At 40.7% G+C, this 24,477-nt stretch overlaps 1 protein-coding gene across 9 annotated transcripts in view; it reads right to left on the bottom strand.

The window, feature by feature from the left end:
- The window catches only part of LOC478670 (LIM domain containing preferred translocation partner in lipoma), a 603,162-nt gene that overhangs the window by 458,982 nt on the left and 119,703 nt on the right, over positions 1-24,477 (bottom strand). The window contains exon 1 of one of the 9 annotated variants that reach the window (XM_038583677.1): positions 22,520-22,659. The exons of the other annotated variants lie outside the window; for them this stretch is intronic. The gene's annotated coding sequence lies outside the window, so the exon portion shown is untranslated. Of the gene's footprint in view, positions 1-22,519; positions 22,660-24,477 lie in introns of those variants that run through there. 9 annotated transcript variants of the gene reach the window in all.

Raw genomic sequence — 24,477 nt, 5'->3', positions numbered from 1 at the left:
AGTATTGATGTTGCGTCTTCTGCATTTTTATCAATTATTGGCCATCATGCAAAAAAGACAATGCAACGAATGAAGAAAATACTCAGTTGGCTAATATTCCGGGAAATCTCTGTCTCTCTCTCACACACACACGCACGCACGCACACGCACCACTGTATACATCTGTAAGGTGGTACACAACAACATTCACCAATACAAAAGTTTAATATCCAAGAAGCATGTAACTGTTTATGAAGATATTTCTTCTGAAGTTCAAACTTAACCACCATCTGTGAATTTGCTTGTACATATCTAATGACTAGGAATTCATCACCTCACAAGGCAGCCCGTTCCGTAGCAGAAAAGCTGTAACTGCCAAAAAAATTACGTGCCCCCAGAAAAACCACCTATCAGTCCTAACTCTCTGCTCTGGAACCACAAAAGCCCTCTGAAACACAGCAGCCCTCCAGATATTTAAAATAATTTCTTAGCTTATTTAATTATTTTTTTTTACTTTTTTAAATTTTCTAGATAAATTTGTTTTCCTCAGTTTGTTTCTGTGTTCCAAGTTTAAAAGTCCAACCACTGCACCCCCCCTTTTATTTTTTACAGCCAGCCTTACAACTTTAGAATAACATAAAATTTTAAATCTCAAACCAGTAGTTTGCAAACTTTCTTTGGCAAAGTAAATAAATGAATGCTTCCTCATGCCAAAATTTTAAGAAACTCCCAAGAACAAAATAAACAAATTGATAGAACAGTTCCTTGCACCTTATTTAAATATTCATCCTTTGGCAAACTCCATTTCGTTCTGTGGGGGGTAGCGGGGAGGAGTCCAAAGCACACTACTTCCCTAGCCTTCCTAGGAGGGTCATGCTGTGACCCAGGCTGAAAACCTGCTGCTCTAATATTATAATAGTGACTGCAAGTAAATAAATAACAAAGATGGCATCTTCTTTTTTTTTCCCTAGTGCCTACTACAGAGCCCTTTCCATCATTAGTGCTCAGAAAGTGATTATTACATAAAAAAGAAGGTAAACTTAAAGGTTTGGGAATATAAAGAGTTAAGATTGGTTTTCGAATCACATTACTTCACATTTCAATATGCTGTCCTCCACAGTTCATTATAATTAGGGTGAACATAACACCCAATGTACGCTTGTTGTTTTGATGTAATTATTAACAATGTCCCTTTTCACTCTCAAAGGTGTCCCAGTTTAGATGATAACTTATATACAGTCATTTACTTATAACACTGTGATAATGAGGTTTTGGTTGCAGAGTTCAAGAGAATTCTCAATGTGAAAGGATCTTCTCCAAAGGCTCCATATAGCCAAAGACCTCCCGTGCCTCCCTGTTGCTAACTGGACAAAGCAATTATTGGTGCTAAGTAAAGGAGGCTTTCAGGCTTTCCTGCTCCAGAAGCATGTACTTCCCCATGAGAAGGAAAGAATGTACCAGAAGGATTCTGCAGGAGTAGAAGAATGCAAGCTACAGCAGAAATCTAGCAGGAACTAGTATCAACAATCCTACTCACTTAGCCTTTCTTCTGAAGGAAAGAATATTGCTTTTTTAAAGAAAACCAGATTATTTACTTCAGTTTACATCAATTACATCTTTACCACCTACCCCCACCAATATTACCAGTGATTTTATCATGTCTACTAAGTTTCAAGTAGAAGAACAATAGGTTGGCCTGATTCTTCATTTGAAACAGGAAAAATAAGGGAGCGGACAAGAAATTGAAATAAAATGTGTCCCAATTTATTCACTAGGGTACAGGAGTAAAGGTGAAGGCAATTGCTTATAATTCTCTTACATTTCTAAATAGGGGTTACACAAGAGTTAAGGAAGATGAAGTGAAAAGAATTCAATGCGGGCTCACAGGCTATAAGTCTATTTAATTTATTTTAAAGAAACTATTTTATATTGATTTCCATTGCAAATTCTAAATGTATATTCTACAGGGGCGGGGAAAGGGAGGAAGCATACAAGATGGAAAGTTGACAACCCTTGCCAAAGATGGAACTCCCCCCAGACATGGTGAGCACTGTTATATCATAATATTGCATGTCTCCTTGTAGTACTTTCCAAGATGTTTAAAACCAAAACAGTTTAGAATACTCTCCCAGCTCAGGATCTTCCCTCCTTATGGCATTTTCTCTGATAAATAGGAATTTCCCTTAGGGATTCCCTAAAGTAAAGTGGTTGCATTACCTTCTGTTATATAATTAATTGCACTGACAGAGGTCTCATAGAACATGATTATTAATCCATCCTTAGTGTCATACCTACAGCTCATAGAGGCTTATGGAAGACATGCCCAAGATGTGAAACTAGTGACCTTTACTGTGTTGGATGCAGTGGATTAGTACTCAAACTCGCCATATTGCAGAGGCTGTCTTGCAGTTAGGGTTTGATCGCAGATAAGATTCTGCCAAAATAGATGTATCGGCTTGAGATTTGGAAGGCAAAAGTAAGACAAAGGCCATGCTCCCGCAGCTTTGGCTTATTTTCCTCAGGAAGCCTGGCCATGGAATTGGGATTTTTCTGCATCCACATTCCCATATTCCTCTGTAGCCCTGCAGTTGTCAGGAAGCTGCTACAGCAGAGGGGTGGCTAGACTCCACGTCTCAGGGTCTGGCTGCTACTTTCCTGACCGTGGCTTCGTAATCACAAGTACAGGGCCGCATTCCTCAACCCAACAGTTGGGTTGATGAACAGCTTCATGATTCGCTGCTGTCCTGGATTGTGGAAAACGTAGTCATCTTGTGTAGTTCTGGGATTCATTACTGGAAGCTCAGGCTTGAGCCTGCTGGATACAATGCACCCAATTATTTAGAAGCACCTGCCACCATGTATTAAATCCTTCCTGCCTAAAATACCTAGAGCGGTTTGCTTCCTGTAGTAAATCACAACCACCTCCGTCCCACCCTCACCCCCGCCTTGCACATTATCCTTAAAATTGTTTGCCAATAACAGTAATGACATAATATCAACAAGGGACAGGTTCCAATCATTCATGGTGCAAACAAATCCTGAGTGCCTACGCAAGCGCTCGGATCATCGCTAGAGAGCAGAACCATGCACTGAGCGGAACCATGCACAGAGCTGACCCAGCACCAGCCCTGAGAGCCCCGAATCTGGTGGGAAGAGGCATGCCACAGTGGAGGCAGCACTCAGTGCTGATTTGAAGCAAACCCATAGGAAGCCTCATCTAACCTCAGCATCCTCGCCTGTCATTAACTGACCATGTTTAATAATTAAGGGGGCTAATTGGATGAAAGTCCCCTTCAACGCTTACATTCCACATCTCTACAGGTCTTTGTACTCACAAGGGAATTTACTTGGATTTAAGTCCTAACAAAACTTCCTAAATTTCCAGTTCCCTAAATCTGAAGGTCAAAACACAAAGGTCACATAATACACAAAACTCGTAGAGTTAAAATAGGAACAGGAATCAGTGACCCTAAATGTTATGCACAGTGGCAGCCTACAGCTGGAAAGCTGCAGGAAGAAAACTCCAAAATTGTGATTGCAATGGTGTTACCAGAGAACAAGCACAGCTTCTTCACAGCATCTCTATCTCCTTTGGAAATGCCTGGCTCTCTGTCTGTAGAAAAGGGGAATATTTATTTACATTTCTTTTCTTTTCTGAAAGTACTCAGGCCCATAACAGAGTGAAAGAAATAACAGGCAAATGCTTAGATCTCTCAAGAAAAGTCATTAATTTCTTCACATCCCAGACAAGAAAAATCTCTGAAGCTCATAAAAGAGAAGCGGTTTTGCAGACAGAAAGAAAAATGTCAGGAGAAACATAGTCATACATCGAAGGGCAGCTGTGGTATCAGTTCCCATGGTGGCCTCAGGCCAGCACCTCCCGGGCCACACTGGGCCTTAATTTCCTCACCGGCAAAATGGAGACAACCCTCCCAGCTCTGATGACTTCGCAGGTACTTAAGGACTTCAGGTGAAATTCTGAACACGAGAGCATTCCGTAAACAGCAGATGATGTATGTGAAGAAAGATTATTAATAAAGGGATTTCAAACAAAAGCTATGAATGGCACTCTTCCAGCCCAAAGCAGCAAAAGGAAATATAAATATAGCCATATTTTTACGATTTTATAATCTGAAGGAAGAAATGGTGATCAGAATTGTGACAAACAATCATGTCCAAAAGAGAAGAGAAACCAGCTCAGCTCTGTCATAATTGTCTCAGTTCCTGTAGCACATACAACAATGGAAAGATTGCAGGGAGGGGCAGGGACAGCCTTTGTGCCGGCGGCACACCAAGGCCATGGACACGCTGGACCCAGAAAGCGACATTTCCACCTCAGTAATTACAATAATCTCACAGTGTATGTCCTCTAAGAATGTTTGTGTGGCTGCGTGCAAGTGATTTCATCATTTTCTCAGCTGTATCTCTTGGAAAATGGAAATATCGCTCCTAACTCAGGAGTGAAACATAATACTGAGAGTTCTATGAAACCGCACAGTGAGAGGGAGCGAGACTCAAGCTCTAGGTTTGCTCACCTAGATGCACAGAAATGCAAAGGCAGACCTTGCCCATGGCTGGATGTTGGGACCCCAGGGGCACAGGCAGGCTCAGGTAATATTTGGGCAACAATTAACTTTGAAGGTCGTGGAGAGAGCCTAAGCAGTCAGTCAACATAACAAAATCTGAACACAGGACCGAGGGACAATTGGAAAGCAGTCTACTGGAAAGCAGCCAGTTTAGGACACAGGTATAAGGTCTGAGCTGAAAATCAGGCCCCAGACCTGTAAACGCAAAGTCACAAGAAGAGTTACATTTCACACAGCAAAATGGCACCCTATTGGTCTGCCATGGGCTGGAGTCATGAAATAGATCTCCAGGGCCTTGGGACATCAAGTGACAAGGAGCTAAAAACATAAGCAAGGTAAATTAACCCTAAGGTAAATTCACCAAAAAGGAGACCTCAATGGCAAACAAATATAGCAAAAATAAATAAATCAAAATAAAATAGACATACTACGTACACAACTTTGATAGGAGGGAAATGCAAATTAAGACAACAATGAGATAGTACTTTTCACACACAGTGTGGTGAAAAATTAAAGGATCTTCTTGCTTTGGGAACTGGCACTCAAAATACTATGTTTCTTCTTATAAATGCATATCGTGGGGGCACCTGGGTGGCTCAGTCAGTTAAGTGTTCTATTCTTGATTTCCACTTGGGTCATGATCTCAGGGTCATGAGATCGAGCCCTGCATCTGGCTCCCCATGAAGCAGGGAGTCTGCTGGGGATTCTCTTTCCCTTTCCCTCTACCCCTTCCCCCCACTCACTTGCTCTCTCTAAAACTAAATAAATAAATCTTTAAAAATAAATAAATAAATACATGTTGTGCATTTATTTGACATGTATTTGATGTCCATGGTTGCTTTGGTGATACGATGGCAGAGTTGAGCGGTTGTGACAGAGACCATCTGGCCCTCAAAGCCTAAAATAGCTACTCTCTGACCCTCTGTAGAAAAATTTTGCAAACCCCAGTTCTAAACCAAAAAAAGTACTGCTTCCAATTACTACAGATACAATAAATCTGTTCTCGCCTTTTTTTAAGCCTTTTCTAGTTGTTGTTGTTGTTGTTGTTTAACATGACCTCTAATTCATAGAAGAGTCTACTTGGATACATACATATTCATGATATAACTCATTTTCATTAATGCCTACCAATTACCCCAAGGCCATTAGAATAATCCTCCCTTTTCTGAATGTTTCGAGATGTTGCTTTGTCGCTTTACTGCATATTCAGTTCCACGTGCAGATGCTCTGTCTCTGCTGGTCCTGTTACTGCAATAGTCTCCTATTCCAGCACCAACACCATCATTTCAATTAGGGTTGCTTTATAATGTGCTTTAGCATCTGGCCAGGCTGGCCCTCATTCCTCGTTACTCCTGTTTGTCAAATTTCTCTTAGCTATTTTGCCTTTTTTTTTTTTTTTATCAAAACAGTTTTCGAATTTATTTTTGTGAAGACAAGAGAACAATAAACTTGAAAGTTGTGCTCAGGGATCCCTGGGTGGCGCAGCGGTTTGGCGCCTGCCTTTGGCCCAGGGCGCGATCCTGGAGACCCGGGATCGATTCCCACGTCGGGCTCCTGGTGCATGGAGCCTGCTTCTCCCTCTGCCTGTGTCTCTGCCTCTCTCTCTCTCTCTGTGACTATCATAAATAAATAAAAAATTAAAAAAAAAAAAACATTTAAAAAAAAAAAAAGAAAGTTGTGCTGAGATTATGGGAAATGTAGAGGAAAATAAGTATGCAACAACCTCTGTATTTCCATTTAAGAATACAGTGTGTCTTCCCATTTATTCAAGGGGTCCTTCATGTGACTCAAGAACTTCTAGAACCTCTTCTTCATACAATACTCTGGTTTCTCTTCGGATCGTATAAATCTTTCGCCTTTCTAATTATATTAAGTTCTCTTCCTTTTGGGGTGAATAGGTTCCCAAAGATCACAAAGTATTCATTTTTAAATGCCGTATATAAAACATAACTGCAAATGAAACATGAGGAGACATGTTTAACCTTACAATAACCAAAGAAATGCTAATACCAAAGAAAGGATGTATCTGATGTTGGTACAACTGGCAAGATACTGACTCACTCACACATTGCAGCTGCAGTTATGGAAAAATCACTTTTAGAATAGCAGTCATCAGGGGATTTGAATAACCATAGAAAGCTAACCTCTGACCTGATATCTTAAGCCTCCGACATCATGTTGAAAATTTTTGAGGGACTAAGCTATATTTATGCACAAAAATAATAGCAATACATAAAATAATGGATAATCATAGCAATACATAAAAATAATGGAATGATCAAGTAAGATATGGTATAACCACTCAATGAAATATTAAACAGATTTTAAAATTGTAATCATTCAAGAATATGCAGTGATACAGAAAATACTTAACGTATGATGCCAAGTGATACATAGCACTATGGTAATTTATGTTAATAGCTAAAGATTGCAAGGGAATACACAAGAATGATAGATTATACCTGTATCTAGGTGGTGGAATCATGGGTGACAGTTCTTTCTACTACTTGTTCTAAGTCCTACATAATATTACATTATTTATACAATTAAAAAATTAAAAAGAGGGGACCAATTATCAGGTTTCTTTCAAATCAACAGTTTACAACTTTTTGTTATTAAAGGGAAAAAATGAGGCTCAGGCAAGCACACCAGCTTTCCGGAGGCACACAGATCAACTCATAGGCAGAAGTGGACCTAGAACCCAGGTCTCAAGACTTCAGAGGTGGGATTCTTTCTATGCAGCATTCTGTGGGGTCATTTTCTAGGGGTAAAACCAACTCTGGGGTCATTTTAATATTTTTACATATTATAAGTCAGTAAATGAAAAGAGCAATGTTCAATTGCCTCTCTAAGAGAGCAACAGCCTTAAAAATCTTACAAAATGTTTTGATTGGCTGGAGTTTGAATTAAGCTTCTTTTCTAAATATGGCTGTTCCACAGAAGAGAAGTCTAGTTAACTCTTAACCAACTAAGGAGTCAGGGCCACTGATGCCCCAAGCAGTGGAAAATCCACGTATTTTGTATGTTACATATATTATATACTACATCCTTACAAAAAAGGAGGCTGGAGAAAAGGAAATTTATTAAGAAAATCATAAGGAAGAGAAAACACATTTATTTACCATACTGTGCTGTATTTATTTTTTTTTTAAATACACTACAAGTGGACCCACACAGTTCAGACCCGTGGTGTTCAAGGGCCAACCGTATGTCTTTTCTACAAAAGTTTGCTCTCTACAAAGCTTGCTTTTGTAGAAGTAGTACTATCCTCATAAAGTTACAAAGCAATCTCAGTGCTAAAGTAAGCAGTAACTTAACAAAAAGATAAACTTCAGCTTCGGACATTCACTTTAGGACCTAAGAGGTCTCAATGTGCAATATTATCATTCCAGGAGAGAAAATCCCTTCAAAATTCTAGAGCTAATGAGAAGTACTTCCTTGACTTTCCTCACTGCAGTTTGACAATACATTTGGCAGAGAGGTGTTTATATACCTGGATACACATTAGATAATCATAATAAGTTTCTAATACCATACAATATCTAAAGGTAACATTTGGAACCCACACATATTCGAACATTCGGTGAATTCTGAGGGGTTCTAATTAGGTCCCAGTGGAGGTAATATTTAGAAAGGAATAGGGTAAAAGAAATCATCAAATAAGAGACACTAAGAATAAATGGTTAATAAGGCAAAAAGACTCTGTGTGTGCGCGTACGTGTGCACATGCGTATGCACACACACACACACACACACACACTAAGATTTAAGCATTATCTATTGAAGGTACATTTTCCAAGGGTCTGAGCAATGATCTCCAGCAACTGGCAAGATAGTTTCTTATTTCCTGATATGCCACAGACCTTTCTCACTAATTCCTACGGTTTTCTAAACATTGAGATACATATCAATCATCCCTCCAATTGCTTTTTTTTGGTCACTTTCTGAAAAAGTGTGTAAATCTTTCATTCTGCCTTGATACTATTCAAATCATGATAAAATAAAAATTGAAGGGTCAGGGGTTGGGGTGAGGCAGATATTAGGTGACATTTTATATAGTATAGAAGCAGATATATACATATGTATATATGAAATATATTCATAATTAATTAAAATATAATTTTATGTTATATACAAAGAACTCAGCAGAGAGAAAGAATTTAGGTGTTAAATTTACAATGAAAGATGAGTATACCTGCAACTTCTGGAGAGTGCTGACTCAAGTTTAATCTTTTCCCCTCACATACCCCTAATACATACTTTTGTGCCTTTAATGCTAGATGTATCCTAACCCACTAGTGTTATAATTTTCCTATTACATCTGCCAATAAGGTCCTTGAATCTTAGGCAGAACCAATATTCAGGTTTTCAAGTCACAAAGCATCTTACACAGTGCCTGATAAAGAAAATAACTTCTGTTAGGTAGAGTGTATATCTATTTGTGGCAAACCATGCTAAGGAGGTGAGGAGAAAGTAGAGAAAACTGAAGATAAAATTTACCAAAAATATCAATTCAAATGTATTACATGTGTCCATGCTATCCATGGTCAACACAAACAAACAAACACACATACTAAATTTTCCAGAAATACGTGACAAAATATTTTTTGGGTCTGGTGTCATCCCTGATGAGGACTAGGAACAAACATACCACAACAGGCTGAAAAAGAAAGTACAGTAGAATGGGATTGGATTCAAAAACAGAATCCTCATAAAACTGAGTATCTGAAAGTAGTCAATAATTTCACAGTAAAAACTTTTAAAAAGTAAAAATAAAAATAAATAGAATAGCAAGAAGCTAAACACCAGTAAGCCTCCGTGGGAAGCACAGAATTTGCATCATTGATAAACCAGCACCATACCGACTGGAACCAAATATGGAACGCTCTCTGGGCCTTAAGTTTTCCATCAGGTAGTTAAGCCCTATGTTCCTACAGGGTTTTAAGTGTCAACAGACACATTAATGGGACCTGTGCTAGGACAGAGTAAGAATACCAGGTAAGAACATGACCATATATGGTGGGAAGAGAGCACAGGTGCAGATGGTAAGACACAGGAGAGGGGACCAGTATAGTCAAAGAATAAACTTCGTAAGCAGAAGTTAACATCCCATTACCATCTGGGAAAAACCCTTCCAAAACAAAAAAATTCTACAACAACTTAAAAAAATACCTAAGACCCTAATTATTACCATACAATGAACATCTAACATGCATATTGTTTTAGGTACTGAGGAGGCTGTAAAAGAAAAAGTGTACATAAATCCGAAAGACCAGAGAGTTTACCTGGAGAGTGAAAATAAACATCATAATTACTATATGTAAATGGAGAAAAAGATTATTTATTTTTATTTTTCTTTCCTTAACACAGAGCTTGAACTCATGACTATGAGATCAAGACCTGAACTGAGATCGAGTTGGATACTTAACCAACTGAGTCACCCAGGCACCCCAAAAGATGATTTCTTTAAAGACTCCTTTTAAAGAGCTTTTGTAATCTTTATGGTAATTAAAAAGTGAACACCAACTCTGTGACAAAGACAAGACAGATATTAGTAACTCATTTTTTAGACCTGGAATTTGATGTTGAGAAAATCAATCGATCGATCAATCACACAAACAGCAAATGACAAAGCCTGGATTCAGAGAACCAGACTACAGAGTTCGAAATAAATACGAGTTCCACTGCATCATGCCACCTACCTTCTAGCTCCACTGAATATACAGGGGCCTGGGTGGACATGAGATTAAATGACAAAAGGCATTTCCAGGAGACCAGAGACTGGGGGACACCACCTGAGTTAGTAACAATTAGGAAGGGCTACCCAGGCAAATGAGGCAAGTGCCATGCTCTGGAAGGAAGGGATGCAGAAGGTTTGCTCCTCTCCAGATTCCTTGAGCAATCTCATCCACTGCTCTGCTTTATTTTTTTTTTTCTTTTTTTTTTTTTTTTTTTTCTTTTACCTGGGGACGGGCCCTCTGCTCCTCCCGAACGAGAGGTGCTGTCTTCCGGCCCGTCCCCCACTGCTCTGCTTTAGTCATATTCTGACTGCTCCCAACTCTAGTCCTAACCTTTCTTCCAAACTCCAGGCTGGAATGTTCAGCATTTTTTTTTTAAAGATTGTACTTATTTATGCATGGGAGACACAGAGAGAGAGGTGAGACATAGGCAGAGGGAGAAGCAGGTTCCCTTTGAGGAGCCCAATGTGGGACTCGATACCAGGAATCCAAGATCACACCCCGAGCTGAAGGCAGACAGACGCTCAACCACTGAGCCACCCAGGCACCCCTATTCAGCGATTCATTTGAAGAAGTTTCAAGTCTGAAAGGCTTTTTAAAACCTCTCATTCTACCCTATACCCACGTAAATGTGGAGCTCCATTCAGTACTGCCTATTTGAATGAATGGCACCATCTAGGCCCCAAAATCAGAAATCAGGGAGCCTACCCTGTACTAGGTTAAGGCCCTGGTTTCCGCTACTTTGCCTTCCCTCAACAGCTCATGTAGGACAGCTCCCTGGAGGATGCTCCAGAAGCTACAGAAGAGTCAGATAGTCCCTAGGTCCCCATTCATAAAACCATCTTAGGAACAGTAAAACACCCAATTACTAATAATTCCATCCCAGCTCTGGATGAGGTGAGTATTCATTCAATAGTGCTTTGTTGGAGAAAGAAAGGAAACAGAGAGAAGAAAGGGGAGAGAGGAAGGCGGAGAAAGAAAAGGAGACAAGAAAGGACTCAGTGACAGAACCAAAAGTCAAAATGGAGCATTTTTCATTTAATTTAAAAATATGTGTTGAAGTCTCATGATTTGACTTTGGGTTTCTATCACTGCTATGTGTCTTTAATCACAGCACCATCAGGGACATGTTTCTGTGTCTCTCTTACTTACTTACTTATTTATTTAATGAGAGCCAACCAACTCCAGAGTCTAAAATAGGTAGAAGAGAGTAATGCAAAGGATGTGTGGGTTAAGAATGCATGAGAGCAAGGACCACAGGCTCTGACGTCAGAACACACAGTCTGAACCTGGGTTTTGTCACCTACTAGCTCTGTGACCTTGGGCAAATTAACTGAACTCTGTACTTAGTTTCCTAATCCATGAAGATTAGTTATAAAGATTTGATGAAATAAAGTAAGGAGCTCAAAATGATTAGCATAAAAGAGAATTTCCTCTTTAGAAGGACAGAAACCTTCTGACAGTCTGATGGAGATGGGGGTGCAGAGAATATACACCCGTCCAAATATGCAGAATTATGCAAACAATTCCAGGAGGCTCATGGACCGCTAACCCTTCATTTCATAGTCCTTAAACCAGATAATCTCTAAAATCTCTCCTCTTGCAAAAGCCTGTGACGTGAGCAGCACAGAAACAAGCACTGAGGATTTCTGTAGGCGTCAAGAGAAGCAAATGTAAGCCAGCTACACGAGGATACCTTTGACTTCCATGTGATTAGCAAAAGTCTGTCAAATGAATAGAAGGAATACATCCAAGGACAAGAGTCAAAAGGAAATCAAAACAAAGTGTGACACTGCTATGGACTGAAATGTGCCCCCTACAAATTTGTATGTTGAAGCCTTTAACCCCCAAAGTGATATGTGGAGGTGGGGCATTTGAGAGATAATTAGGTGTTGATGAGGGTGGGGTCCGAATGATGAAACTCATGCCCTCATACAAAAGATCCCAGAGAGCTTGCTCTGTCTCCCCCCTCTGCCCTGTGAGGACACAGTGAGAAGGTGGCCGTCTATAAGCCCAGAAGAGAGCTCTCACCAGAACCTGGTCATACTGACCCCTGATCTCAGACATCTAGCCTGTTTAGAACCACAAAAAAATAAATAAGCAAATAAATAAAATTCTGTTGTTTAGGCCATTCAGGTTACGACCTTTTGTTATGGCAGCCCACATCGACTAATACAGACTCTTTATCCAAAACAGCATGCCTACAGAGACAACCAAATGCGTAAGGGAGGGCCTGCTTCCTCATGATGTGATCAAATATACAGAGTGTGCTTTACCATGAAAAATGCTGCCTCATCCCAAGTGCTGAAAGAATAGCATTTTTAACTATATAACCTATTCTGGTTTATTTTTCCATACAATTCTAATAATCTAAAAAAATAATTATAACAGTCATCTGTGCTTTTTCTACTCACTCTAGCTAACAAATACAGAGTAAGAGCAATGGAATATGAAGAAAAATATTCAGGAATTAGGTATAGTTAATTTCATACTTGGCTCACCACAGCCAACCTAGGTGACCTCAGGTTTTAACCATCAATTTTTCTTCATATTACATCCATTACATCATGTTACTCCCCTTTGAAAAACAACTGCATCTTGAAAAAAAGTTCAAACCTATTCCTACTCTTCATAACCTGATTTCAATTTGTATTTCCAATTACATTTCCCAAAATGTCCCCTCATAGGCCCTACTCTGCAGATTCTACTCAATATTCTACTTTCAACCTCTCAAACATAGCCCATACTTTCTTAAAAAGGTCCTTCTCTTAGCTCACACTCTAATACCTCATTTTGGGGTGAACCTCTTCCACTCTACTGCGGTCAAAAACCTACTTATCATGCCACCACATAGATGAAACTGGATAATACTATGCTAAGTGAAAGAAATCAGTTATAGAAGATCATCTATTATCTGATTCCATTTATAGGAAATGTCCAGAATAGACAACTCTACAGAGCAGAAAACAGATGAGTGGCTGCTCAGGATTAGATGAAGGAAGTTTGGGGAAATAAGAAATGGCTGCCAACGGGCGTGGATTTCTTTTTGAAGTGAGGAAAATGTTCCAAAACTGATTTTGGTGATGGCTCTACAACTCCATGAATATAATAAAAACTGCTGAATTGTACACTTTAAAAGAGTTAATTGTATGACATACGAATTAGATCTCAATAAAGCTCTTATTAAGAGAGAAAAAACAAGAACAAAAAAAAAAGAGAGAGAAAAGAAAAAAGGAAGGAAAGAAATAAAGATGTACCCAACCGTGTAGGCTCTTCAAATGTTATATAAATTTATTCTCCCCATTCTGTCAGAGTTAAAAATCCTTCAACTGAGCTCCCTTAGAATATTATTTGTACCTCTGGTTAACATCTCTCATTCTAGCTGGCAATATAATTATGTTTAGTTCTTCCCATGTCTGCCTCCCCACTAAACTATGAGTGCTTTCAGAGAAAAACAAACCTTTGCAAGACATTTCCATAGCCAGGCCTCTGCTAACCATTAGTTTCTTTTGTGCACATTAGAAAAACACACCTTGTCTTGGGTTGGCAAATAGAGGGAGGGTAGGACTTGAGTTCCACTTGCTCTCCTGACATGGAGCACAACATAATCTGAATGGCAGTAGGTGGCAGCTTTGCCTTTACCCTTCCTCTCACCTCCAACAGTCCAGTAAAATACTTAACGGAGGCACTCTCAATAAATAAATTAATACCTTCAGAATGAAAATGATACGTCTGAAAATATGTCTAACAACAAGACACTCCCAGGTTCCGGCAGAAAGCCCAAGGCGTTCGTATTTGGGTTTCTCTTTACCAGTTATTTATTTTTGCGTTTCTCAACAATGACATAAAAAATGTTTTTCTTACTAATTGGATTCAAAGACCTTGGGCGTACATATGAAATACAGTGAATTATTTTAACACATTTAAGTAGGAAGGAAAAACAGAATTTTTTTTTCCTTAAGTCAATTTACAATTACTAAAATAGGTCACAATTTTAAAAAGCCTGCCATGTATAGAGGGGACAGCAAAAAATATATATACCAAGAAGAGTTTTAGCATCAACCCAGGTTTTAAAAATTTCCTCCTCTCAACTTCCACACTTGAGCTGACTCTTGACCATCTTGTACCTAATGAGAGGTGTCTATGACCAAGCCCATTCTCCACTGCCCATCTTTTACCTGGCTAACTCCATTTTTTTGGGAGAAACACACCTTGCCCACAAACTAGGCCAGAAAACAAAAAGTGTGTAATATTCCCATGACAACCGGTATGTATCTTGTTTTGTGGCATGTATCACAACCACAATTACATAATTATCTGTGAAATTATGAATGTGGTCATTGTCATTCTTGCAATGAGAGGGCTTGTATCTGCCTGGTATCCACAGTTCTGGTCATGGTGGGCACTCAAGAACTAGTCGTTGATTGAATTAATGACCTCTCCTTGCTCAAAGTATTAGATTCTTGAAAACAGGGATTGTTTTGTATTAGACACAAATAAATTGTGTCTAATTTATTTTGGTATCACCCACTGTGCCTGGGTCAGTGTCTAATAGGTAGATAGTATCACATAATTCACACGCAGATGGATGAATAACGAACTGCAGAGCGCATCACATTATTCTTGGTATATTAACAGTAAAATCCACTTGAGTGGATTAGGAGCTAAAGGCAACCATCCAAGAAAGCTGGACCCAATAAGAGATCTTGGAACAGCACCACACAAAGAAGGAAGGCAGACACAGAGATGGAAGATGTCCACAGTCTAAGATTGATGTCAATTTCCTTGGGGTTCTAAGAGTCCATTTTCTCCCAACTTCAATGGGTGTGACTCCTTTCCCAGATGCAACGAGGCTACAAATCTTGTGCTGTATCAAGTCAAACCAGGCCTTTAGAAAAATAAAATCGCTCCAAGCAAAACCAAAGCGGGAGCAGCCAAAAGACTGGCAGAGTTAAGCAACCAGGAGAGGGTCAGAGTGCCCATGCCCTGCAGAAAACAAACAGGCTGCAGCTTGAAACACTTCTCCCCTGTGGAGACTTGTCCAGCGCGGGGGCCCAGCAGCCTCCTCAAGCAGCTTCGGATGTGAAAAGGTCATTCTGCCAAACACACTTTCAATAGATGCCAGCGGCAGACCTCCCTGAGGGGTTGGAAGGGTCTAGAGGGTGGAGAGAAAAGCTGTGCTGGTCAAGGGGGATGCTACGGTGTGCCAAGCCCCGCGTCAGATGCTGCAAGACGTGGGCCCGGCCTGAAAACCTCGCAGCCAAGATTTTGGGGACCTAATCGGGCAGGGAAATGACAGCAAGCACCACACACACACCTAAAGGAGAAAGGAGAACCGAGAAGCTGATAGGATGAGGAGCCCGACAGCATGGCACAGCCGCGATCGCTGATCTACATCGCCGCCACAGCTCGGGGGCACCTGGCCTGCAGGATGGGCATCCCGCCTCCGACACGCAGGGCTGGGCGGCCTGGCCAAAGCTCCTGAACTCTCAGTGCGTAAGTGATTCTTCACCGGTAAAGTGAAGATTATGGTAGCCTTCGGTCAAATGTGAGTTCTGATTAGTAATCAGTGACTAAGCCTGGGAGAAACAGATCACTGCCTCACAGGATCACAAAGGCCAGAACACGAAGCGCCCGACTTTGAACCAGAGTCCAAGTGCTTCTTTTACTAAAAGTACAACTCAGGCCCTGGGGAGGGAAGGGACACGCCCACACCCCCTGGGAAAGTCACCTTACTGATCCCGGTGACCACCAGCCCCCCCGACCCATGGTGCCGGGCGCTGTTCACCAGCACACAGAGCTGCTGGCCACGTTGTTTGCTAATAGAGGTAAGATGCTTAGAATGGTACCTGGCTCAAAGGCAGCAGCGTGCATGTGTTTGTTATCACCGCTGAGGATAATGATGCCGGAATAAATAACATATTCATAGGGTGTTTTGTGGTTTACAAAGCCTATTTGTATCATTATCTCATTTAATCCTCTCAACAACTCCGGGAATCATGACCCCCCAAGCCCTGCAGAGATGGGGTCAAATGAGGCTCAGAGAGGTCTCTTAGTTTCCCCAGGAATCCCAGAGACTGGGGGCAGAGAAGTGCAGCCCAAAACCCATGTTCCCCATCAGCCAATCCAGTGCTCTTCCCTGTCCATGTTCCCACGGCACAGATAACAGCTAGTACCAGACTAGAGATTTCTAATGGGAACAATCCCACGATCTCTACTCTAACAAATCCTCTTACCTAAAGGAAGAAATTCAATGGCATGAGAATTTCCTTTTGCTTTTGCTGCAGCTGGCTTAAACCTAGCAGGAGGAATGTCTTCTTTGGAGCCAAGCTTTCTCTCCTGTCTGTGGAATGAGATGGCCTTCCTGCTGAGCCATGAGTGCTGGGCAAAGAGGAGGCTGAAATTGGGAAGGAGCAGGGGCAAAGGAGAGAAATAACCACATGGTGGCTGATAACTAAGCCATAGTCCTAGGGCAGCTGGTGATGAGCCAGTTAACTACCACCTCGCAGGGGTGAATCCCTCAGCTGGAAATAAGACCAAGAGAGGACAAACTGGGCATGAGCCTCTCTTTCACACATATCTCCTCCACTGAAGTGAATACATTTTTCAAGCGACAAGTAACAAAGGACCTGGATGACAGCCAAAGGACTAGGAAGGGTCTTCTTACCTTAAAAGTAAAGGAGTTTCTACTTACAGGCTTTTATCTTGTAAAATTTATTTATAAAATAAATTTGCTTTTATCATGTATCTATGCATGGATGCATCTACCTATCTATATCTAATCAAAAGAAGCAAATAACTCCTCTCTTTTAAAAAAAAATTATTTATTTGAGAGAGAGAGAGAGAGAGCTTGAGTGGGGGAAGCAGGGGAAGAGGGAGAAACAGAGTATCAAGCAGACTCCCCACTGAGCACACAGCCCATCCCACAACCCTGAGATCATGACCTGAGTCAAAACCAAGAATTGGATGCTGAATCAACTATGCCACCCAAGTGCCCCAATAACTCCTTTCTTTTTAAGAGTATACTATTAAAAAAAAAAAGTTATGAAACAGGTAAATGAGAGACCTTGATTTTAGTTCTGGTTTTGTCACTGACTAGGACAGTGAATTAAAAAAGGTTACCAAAGCCTTCTGGGGATTTTTATTTCCTCATCTGTCAAGTGCAGGCTTGGGCAGATCAACAAGGACTCTTCAAGCTTAAAAAAAAAAAAAAGAAGAAAGCAAGCAAGCAAGCAACAAGCAAGCAAGCTAATATCCTAAATAAACAGAAGAAAATGCCATAATAGTCAAAACCAACTTTTCAGAAAAGTTTTTTAAAAGGCGTTGTTTCCTCCATAAACCTTGGTTTTGAATGCAAGGAACATGTCACAGTTTAAAATCACCCATATTCGTGCCTTTGATGGTGAAAAAAGCCTACCACCAAAAGCCAACAAAGTTTTGCTTAAAAACAAGCTATTTTCAGGAACAACTCTCCAAGTTAAAGCCCTAATTCACAAAATTGGGTTTGGCTGGTATAACACTGTCTTCTTTCTGCAATTATTAGGCTCTAAAAGGTTTTTTTTTCCCTCCTCTCCTAACAACATTTCATTTGCAAAGTGTTTGATCCTGAAATAAACCTGTAATTCCTCCTATGGTGAAGGGAGGGCAGACGAAGATCTGTACTGTACTCCAAATGACTTTATATCTCACAGGAGATCATTACAAGATGACAGTATAAACCTTAAGAATTTTAACAATAAAGTCATGCTATCCAAAGAATGTTCCACAAAACTCGAGTCTGGGAAACTGTCTACAAAATGATTCCATTATGAAATAAATTTGACAAAACCTGAATTTAAGGAATGTTGTGGCTAATGCTTTTATCCACAGGACTTCTCCGAGTCATTCCTGCTGAAGATGCATGGAGAATCCCTAAGACGAGTGGCTATAAAAATAGCCGATTCCCAAATGGATCTGGCCATTTGTGGAGCTAGTATTCCATGGAGCACATTTCAGGAAGTGCTGCCATGCAAATGACAATGGGTTATGACAAGGACAAAGCTTTATTCCTGGCAACATCTCTATCCCTGAAGGATAAGGTCTACAACTCAACTAGAAGCTTGTCTGTTAAACTCTACCTTTACTTACCCCAGATTTTATAACAGATGCAACAATAACCAACCAAAGCCTTTGACAGTCAAAGTGGTTTCCATTTCTTGAGATTTTCTTGTCATATAGAAGGATCCTCACCCCAAGAGGCCTGGGTCTTCCCTATGCTACAGATACACTCTGTGATATCAGGCAATGCTAAGGGAACTCCTTTTTCCTTCTTCTCTTTCTCTCTTTCTTTCTAATTACTTATAGGCTTTCCTCAGAATCCGTTTTCTTTAAGGATGCATTTTCTCATCATCTTTCTGAGACAATGAGAAACTGTCAGGCAGAGAGCTCACAAGGTAATTGAGATCTGATACTCCCCCATCTAAGCAAAAGACTGCCATGCACAACAGTATTTGTGTCAGGGCCTTGGTTTTCTCACACTCAGAATGAAGTAAGTGGATTTCATGGCCTTACATTTCATGATTCTTTGACTTTTGGGGCTGGTTCATCATTACCTCTGCAGGCAACGACATGGATGTTTTGAGCAAGGGCAGGGAGAAGTGCTTCCCGTGCTGGAATGGCAACCTCACAAAAAGCGCTGCTTGGATAACTTTAATACTTGTAAGGGCATGTTCCAGGGTGCTGCTAAAACTCCAGTCTCAGTATTTTTCAACCACGCCAAGTAATGTTTGGCCAGCCACAGGCACATTATGGTGCCTCACTGGGTCACTTACTAAAAGTGACAGTAAATTTAAAACCACCTTGACATGGCAGAGAGCTGACGCAGGGCAGCCAGTGTGGAATCATACTCCTCAACCACCACAGGGCTGCTGGTAGCATCTCCACTTATAATGACCTTCTTCTACAGGAAAGGTATTTAAACACCCAGATCTATTGCCCAGCAAGTAATGTATTCCAGGAAACACTCTCTTGCATGACCCCACCCAGATTTATTTTTAAAGGCAGAAGACAAGAGTCATCTTAATACTGGCTCCTAAGAAAAATAGAGATGGGCGGGGGGGGGGGAGGATACTTTGATATTTAAAGGGGGAAAAAAAAGCAAAAGTGCTTATATCACCCCTAAAAGTGATCTGAGAGAAAAAGATAAAGAGCACTCAACAGTTTTCATTATAATCCCTCTACAAGCATCCAAGATCTCCTGTCTTCATACTTCCTAGTCTTCCTCTCTTCCATTCCCACCTAAAAGCAAATCCCCTTTCAGAGACACTTAGAAAATAAGAGGGCAGGGGGGTTGGTGGCTCCCCTGTCAACTTTTTATACAGAACCCAGAACCTCACTCACAAACTCACTGGCTTTCCAGGGGAGGTTCCATCCCACAATAGCAGCTCTCCAAGGGCCTGGATGGTGCCCAGAGGGCAGCACATGGGAAATTCAAAGAAAATCAGGTGTAGTTCACACCCTCCACTTAGCCTGGGAAGGCTTTTCCCCTTTGCTACCAGGTCAAATTCCACCCAGTGTTCAGGCCTCACATGTTTCTTCCTCCAGGCAGACTTCCTTCATTTTCATCACATTTGTCTCCAATCCCACCAAAACTAACATATCTCTCCTTTAGTGGACACAAATCCCTGTATCAGAGGATATTACCTAAATATCATAGCTCTTATCGAGCCAACTCTCTCTCCAATAAGAGTCACCTGCATTAATTTGACCAACCCACTCTCCTCCCCCAAAAAATCTCTTAAGGGCAGAGACAGGGTAAAGCTAAATTCATTGAATATAAAGATAAAACCTGTCTAAAGAGTTAAGACAAGTATATAAATAATTATCATATAAGAAAGACTCTATTCAAGAGAAGACAGGAACAGATGAAAGACTCCAGGCTGAAAGCTCAGCAAGGCTGTGTCGCATGTGTGTTAAGGCCCTCCACACACACAATGCCGGGTCGCTTAAGAAACACAACAGTGACTGAGCATAAACTCTAAGTCAGGCAGGGCCTTAAACATTTCCCAGGTACTAACTCCTAGAATTCTCAGAGTAACCTTGGAGGTGGTAGAGTTTTCACCTCTTTTAAATAAGGGGATGAGGCAAATGAATTGCAGAGAGAGCATGCAACTCAACAGAGCAAACAGCAGAACTGGCTTCAAACCTTAGCAAAGAGACTTCAGCCAATGCACCGGACCATCCTGCTCCAGTGTTGCTGCGGCAGGCTTGCCAACATCCCACACAAAGGAAGTGGCATGTGGCACTTCCTATATAACCCAAAGGAAGGATTTCTGGAAAAAGGTCTAAGAAATGACATCCTATCAGTAAAGGGAAAAGTACGGGTAAACATCACATTCTAGATGTCTGCACCTGCATTCACAGAGAGAGGACACTCCTGGATTTTGAGAGCAGAAGACTCAAGCCACTGATGGGGCTGCAGCCTTTTCTAATTGACCAGACTTCCTCAATCTGGGACTTACTCAATCTTTGCAATGAGCAGTGAGGCTGAATCTCTCGTCACGCTGGTACTTTGTGAGTGATAGAAACGTGGCTGTTACCTTGACTGTAAACATTAGAAATGCCTTGTGATGATCTGACCAGCCTTTTTCCTTCCAGAAAAGGTTAAAGGCCTTTTAGCAAAGAACTAGATGTGAAAAATCGAACTTAAATGGTGAGAGAGAGCATCTTGTGGCCAATCTTAATGATACTTAATTCTCAGATGAGGAATTTTGTAGTAAACAACCTCTCGATTCTGTGCAAAACATTTTTAATTTCATGCCCTGCTAATCACACAGCTGTTAAATTTCCCTTCCCATCAGTTGTAAAAAAATAAATAGATAATAATTGTAATAATAATTTAAGAAACAGTTGGGCCTCAAACAAAATTTGAACCCTAATGAATTTTCCCATCTGGAATTAATAATGTAGTGGATGGTGAAATTGCCTGGATTCAGTTGATGTAAAGTTATATTACATTATTAAAAGTATCAAAATGTAAGGCTGTAAACATCAAAGGTTGCTAACATGCCAGCCACAGAATGCAAAGTCTACCTTGCGTTTTCAGACAAGCCAGGCACCTGATGTTTCATTCCAACAGATTTTAACAACCTGTTTCCTTTCGCTGTGACCTTATCTCCTCTAGGCTGCAAAGGCACTATACGCATGTAAGTACTGACTTGACTTTGGCATTATAGACTTGATGATCCAAAGCCCAGAGAAGAGAAAGTAGTCTCTTCATATCGCAAACACATCAATCCAATCAATACAAGGAAATTAAAAAGCTGCCTTAAATGTTGCATGTGAAAATAAGAGCTGAGGAGTAAAAGATAGAAGGGCGTTTTAAAGTATTTGGGGATAAGAGAATGAGGTAGTTCAAAGGAGCATGGTAGTGAGGGTAAACCAACCTTGCAGGAAAGACAGGATAATAACCAGAAAAAAAAAGAAAAAGAAAAATTCAAGCAATGGAACATCATGTGAAGAAGGAAGGGACGCATGTACTAATAGAAATAAAATAAGCATAGTCAGTTGGACCAGAATATCAGCAGGAGATCTTCTCATGTTTCTGTGCATTGACACTTTTCCCATAGCTTTGGCCAAAGGACACGGTAGGAAATGCCTAGAGCACTAACGTACGGTCTCTTCATCTGGCTTATTCCAACCTAAAAGTCTGTTTGCTGCAATCCTTCCAGTTCTTAAAGGTGTGCTCAAATGTCACCTCCTTTGAAAGCTTTGCCCCCATTCCAAACCCCTGAAACCTTCCTCCAGGCTCCCACAGCATGATGCCTATATCTCTCCATTGTCAACTCTGTCGTTTTGCTTAGTGAAATAACTAATTATTTATGTGTTTGGGTCTCCCACTAGATTGTAAACTCCAGGAAAGAAGAAATCACATTTACCTATATTTCTATTCCTCAGTGCCAAGTCTAGGCTTTGCATAGTAGGCACTTAGGGGATGGGTACACTTTCTTTAAAAAAAAAAAAAAAAAATGAGAAGAGAATACTTTCTTGTTACAGAAAACTGAAATTTAAGGATTTAACAATTTACCCACTAGCGATCACCCTACAAACCCCTATAAATGACAACCACTATCAATATTTCATTACTACTCTCAAGTTTCCCTGAAAAGCTCAGAACATGAACACGATTTTCATAATTGTTATCCTAGTCTACCTAAAGACAGAACAGTAAAAACATACATCGCGCTTTTCTGTCCTGAGCACAGGCTCTCAACTGCTGGTGCAAGAATCATTTCCAGGAACCTACAGTGCTTTCTTGAAATCCCAGAATCCCTCCAGTCAACATTTCATTAAAACAATCGCGTTTCCTTCATACTTCATCATTGATGATAAAGCGAATGAGTCAGCTCTGCAAAATACAAACAATAATTGACGATGAACATAACTATATTGCATAGAACTTGAGATATCACTATCTCATTTGCTCTTCTCTGCAAGCTTCTCCAACACGAGGAAATAGAATAATTGTTTTAGAGATGAGGAAACTCAACTCCACAAGATATGATTTATCTCCAAAACACAAAGCTCATACAGGCAATGACAAGATGTGAACTCAGGATTCAAGATACTGAATCTCCATCCAAAGTTGTGTTCATTTATACAATGTTGTTTCTCTTATCTGAAAGTGTGTACTTAGATACCAGAAGTCAGTAATGGAGCCCCTGAGACTTATATAAATGAAAAAGTTACCTAACTCAGATAAAGTTTGAGATGGGTTCCATGAAAATATAAAAGAAGAAGAAAGAGAAAGAGAGAAAAAAAGAAACTACTTTGGGTTAAGACAGTCAGTTAAATTTCCTGGAAAACAGGGGTCTTGAACTGTACTTAAAAGGCATACTAATGAAAGTAAGCCCACAAACTGACAGTTTCAAAATCATCCAGAAGCTCATCAGAAATACAAATTCTCCCACACTATGCTCTCAGACCTACTGGACCGTAATCTCTGAGAGTGAGTATAATCTACCTCTCTAATGTATATCACTTTACAGCAACTGAGTCCTCCCAGGTGTTACCAATGTATGCTAAATTTGAAAAGTACTGCTTGAAAGTTAAGACAAGGACCTGGATAAGTAAAAAGGTAATGGGTCGGTTCTAGAGGTGGGGGAATGACATTAAAAATAAGGAGGCCTAGAATCTAGAAAACTCAAAATATGTTAGCAAAGCAGATTGAGAACAACGGACTAGAGAAGTAGTATCCCCTGAGGGACTGGGTCTGAACACATTCCTTTGTAGAGAATGCCCAGTGCAGCCACCCAGGGCCTTGTGAGCACGTGGACTCCACAGCCACTCAGCCCAAGTTCTGAGTCTGGAGAGAAAGCACGCACACATAAAGAACAAGATCATCATGCAATTCAAGACCAGAGGCCACACATGGTTGAGAGACTGTTAGGAGGAGAAACTCTTGTACAAACCGGAGGAACTCAAGTTCACCAGGCACATGAGAATGGAAAGGAACATGGCAAAGGTCCGAGAGATTTAAAAAAAAAAAAAAAAACATGATCTACTGAGCACAAGTGAGGCACCCTGGGATTCAGCATCCTCCTCTGTAAAAGAAGAGATTCATAATCCTGAGCCAGTGGATGGTTGAGGGGATTAGGTGAGGCAATTTTACAAGGCAGCTCCTCCGGTAGGGTCTGGCACAGGGCAGACACTCAATGCCGCCTTCCTCTCCCTGTCAGGCCAATGGAGGGCAAAAGAAAGACCCTAGCATGGAGCCCTCTCTGGGGCTATGTGGTGAGCTACTGCCACTGATGCTGTTTTCTCAAAAAAGGTTCACAAGGCAGTCTGCTAGGGGAGTTCCTGTGGTTGGTGTAAGCAACACACAGAGGCACATTCCATTTCAAGACTTAAGGCTCCTTCACTTCCGGCTTCTCACTCTTACTTTTTCAGAGAGGCCACAGGTTCTCAAGTTTATCTTGAGTGCAGCTCTCCTTCTCAATGACACGTAATTTCTACAGGCAAAAAGTGCTCTAACTTCTTCTTTCAGATGGGACTTCCGGCTGCCCTGAGAATGGACTTAGCTCTAGTACTTAGATGATCTGTCAGAAAAGGGACACGAATCCACACATCCATCCAGCTGGTTGACTGGGGGGTCTCCCCACCACACCCAGTGTATGTCTCCTAGGGGCGGTAACTAG

Source organism: Canis lupus, chromosome 34 (genome assembly GCF_011100685.1).
Source record: "Canis lupus familiaris isolate Mischka breed German Shepherd chromosome 34, alternate assembly UU_Cfam_GSD_1.0, whole genome shotgun sequence".
Taxonomy (NCBI): domain Eukaryota; kingdom Metazoa; phylum Chordata; class Mammalia; order Carnivora; family Canidae; genus Canis; species Canis lupus.
The sequence above is the reverse complement of the archived record's forward strand: the minus strand, read 5'-3'. Positions and strand labels throughout refer to the sequence as shown.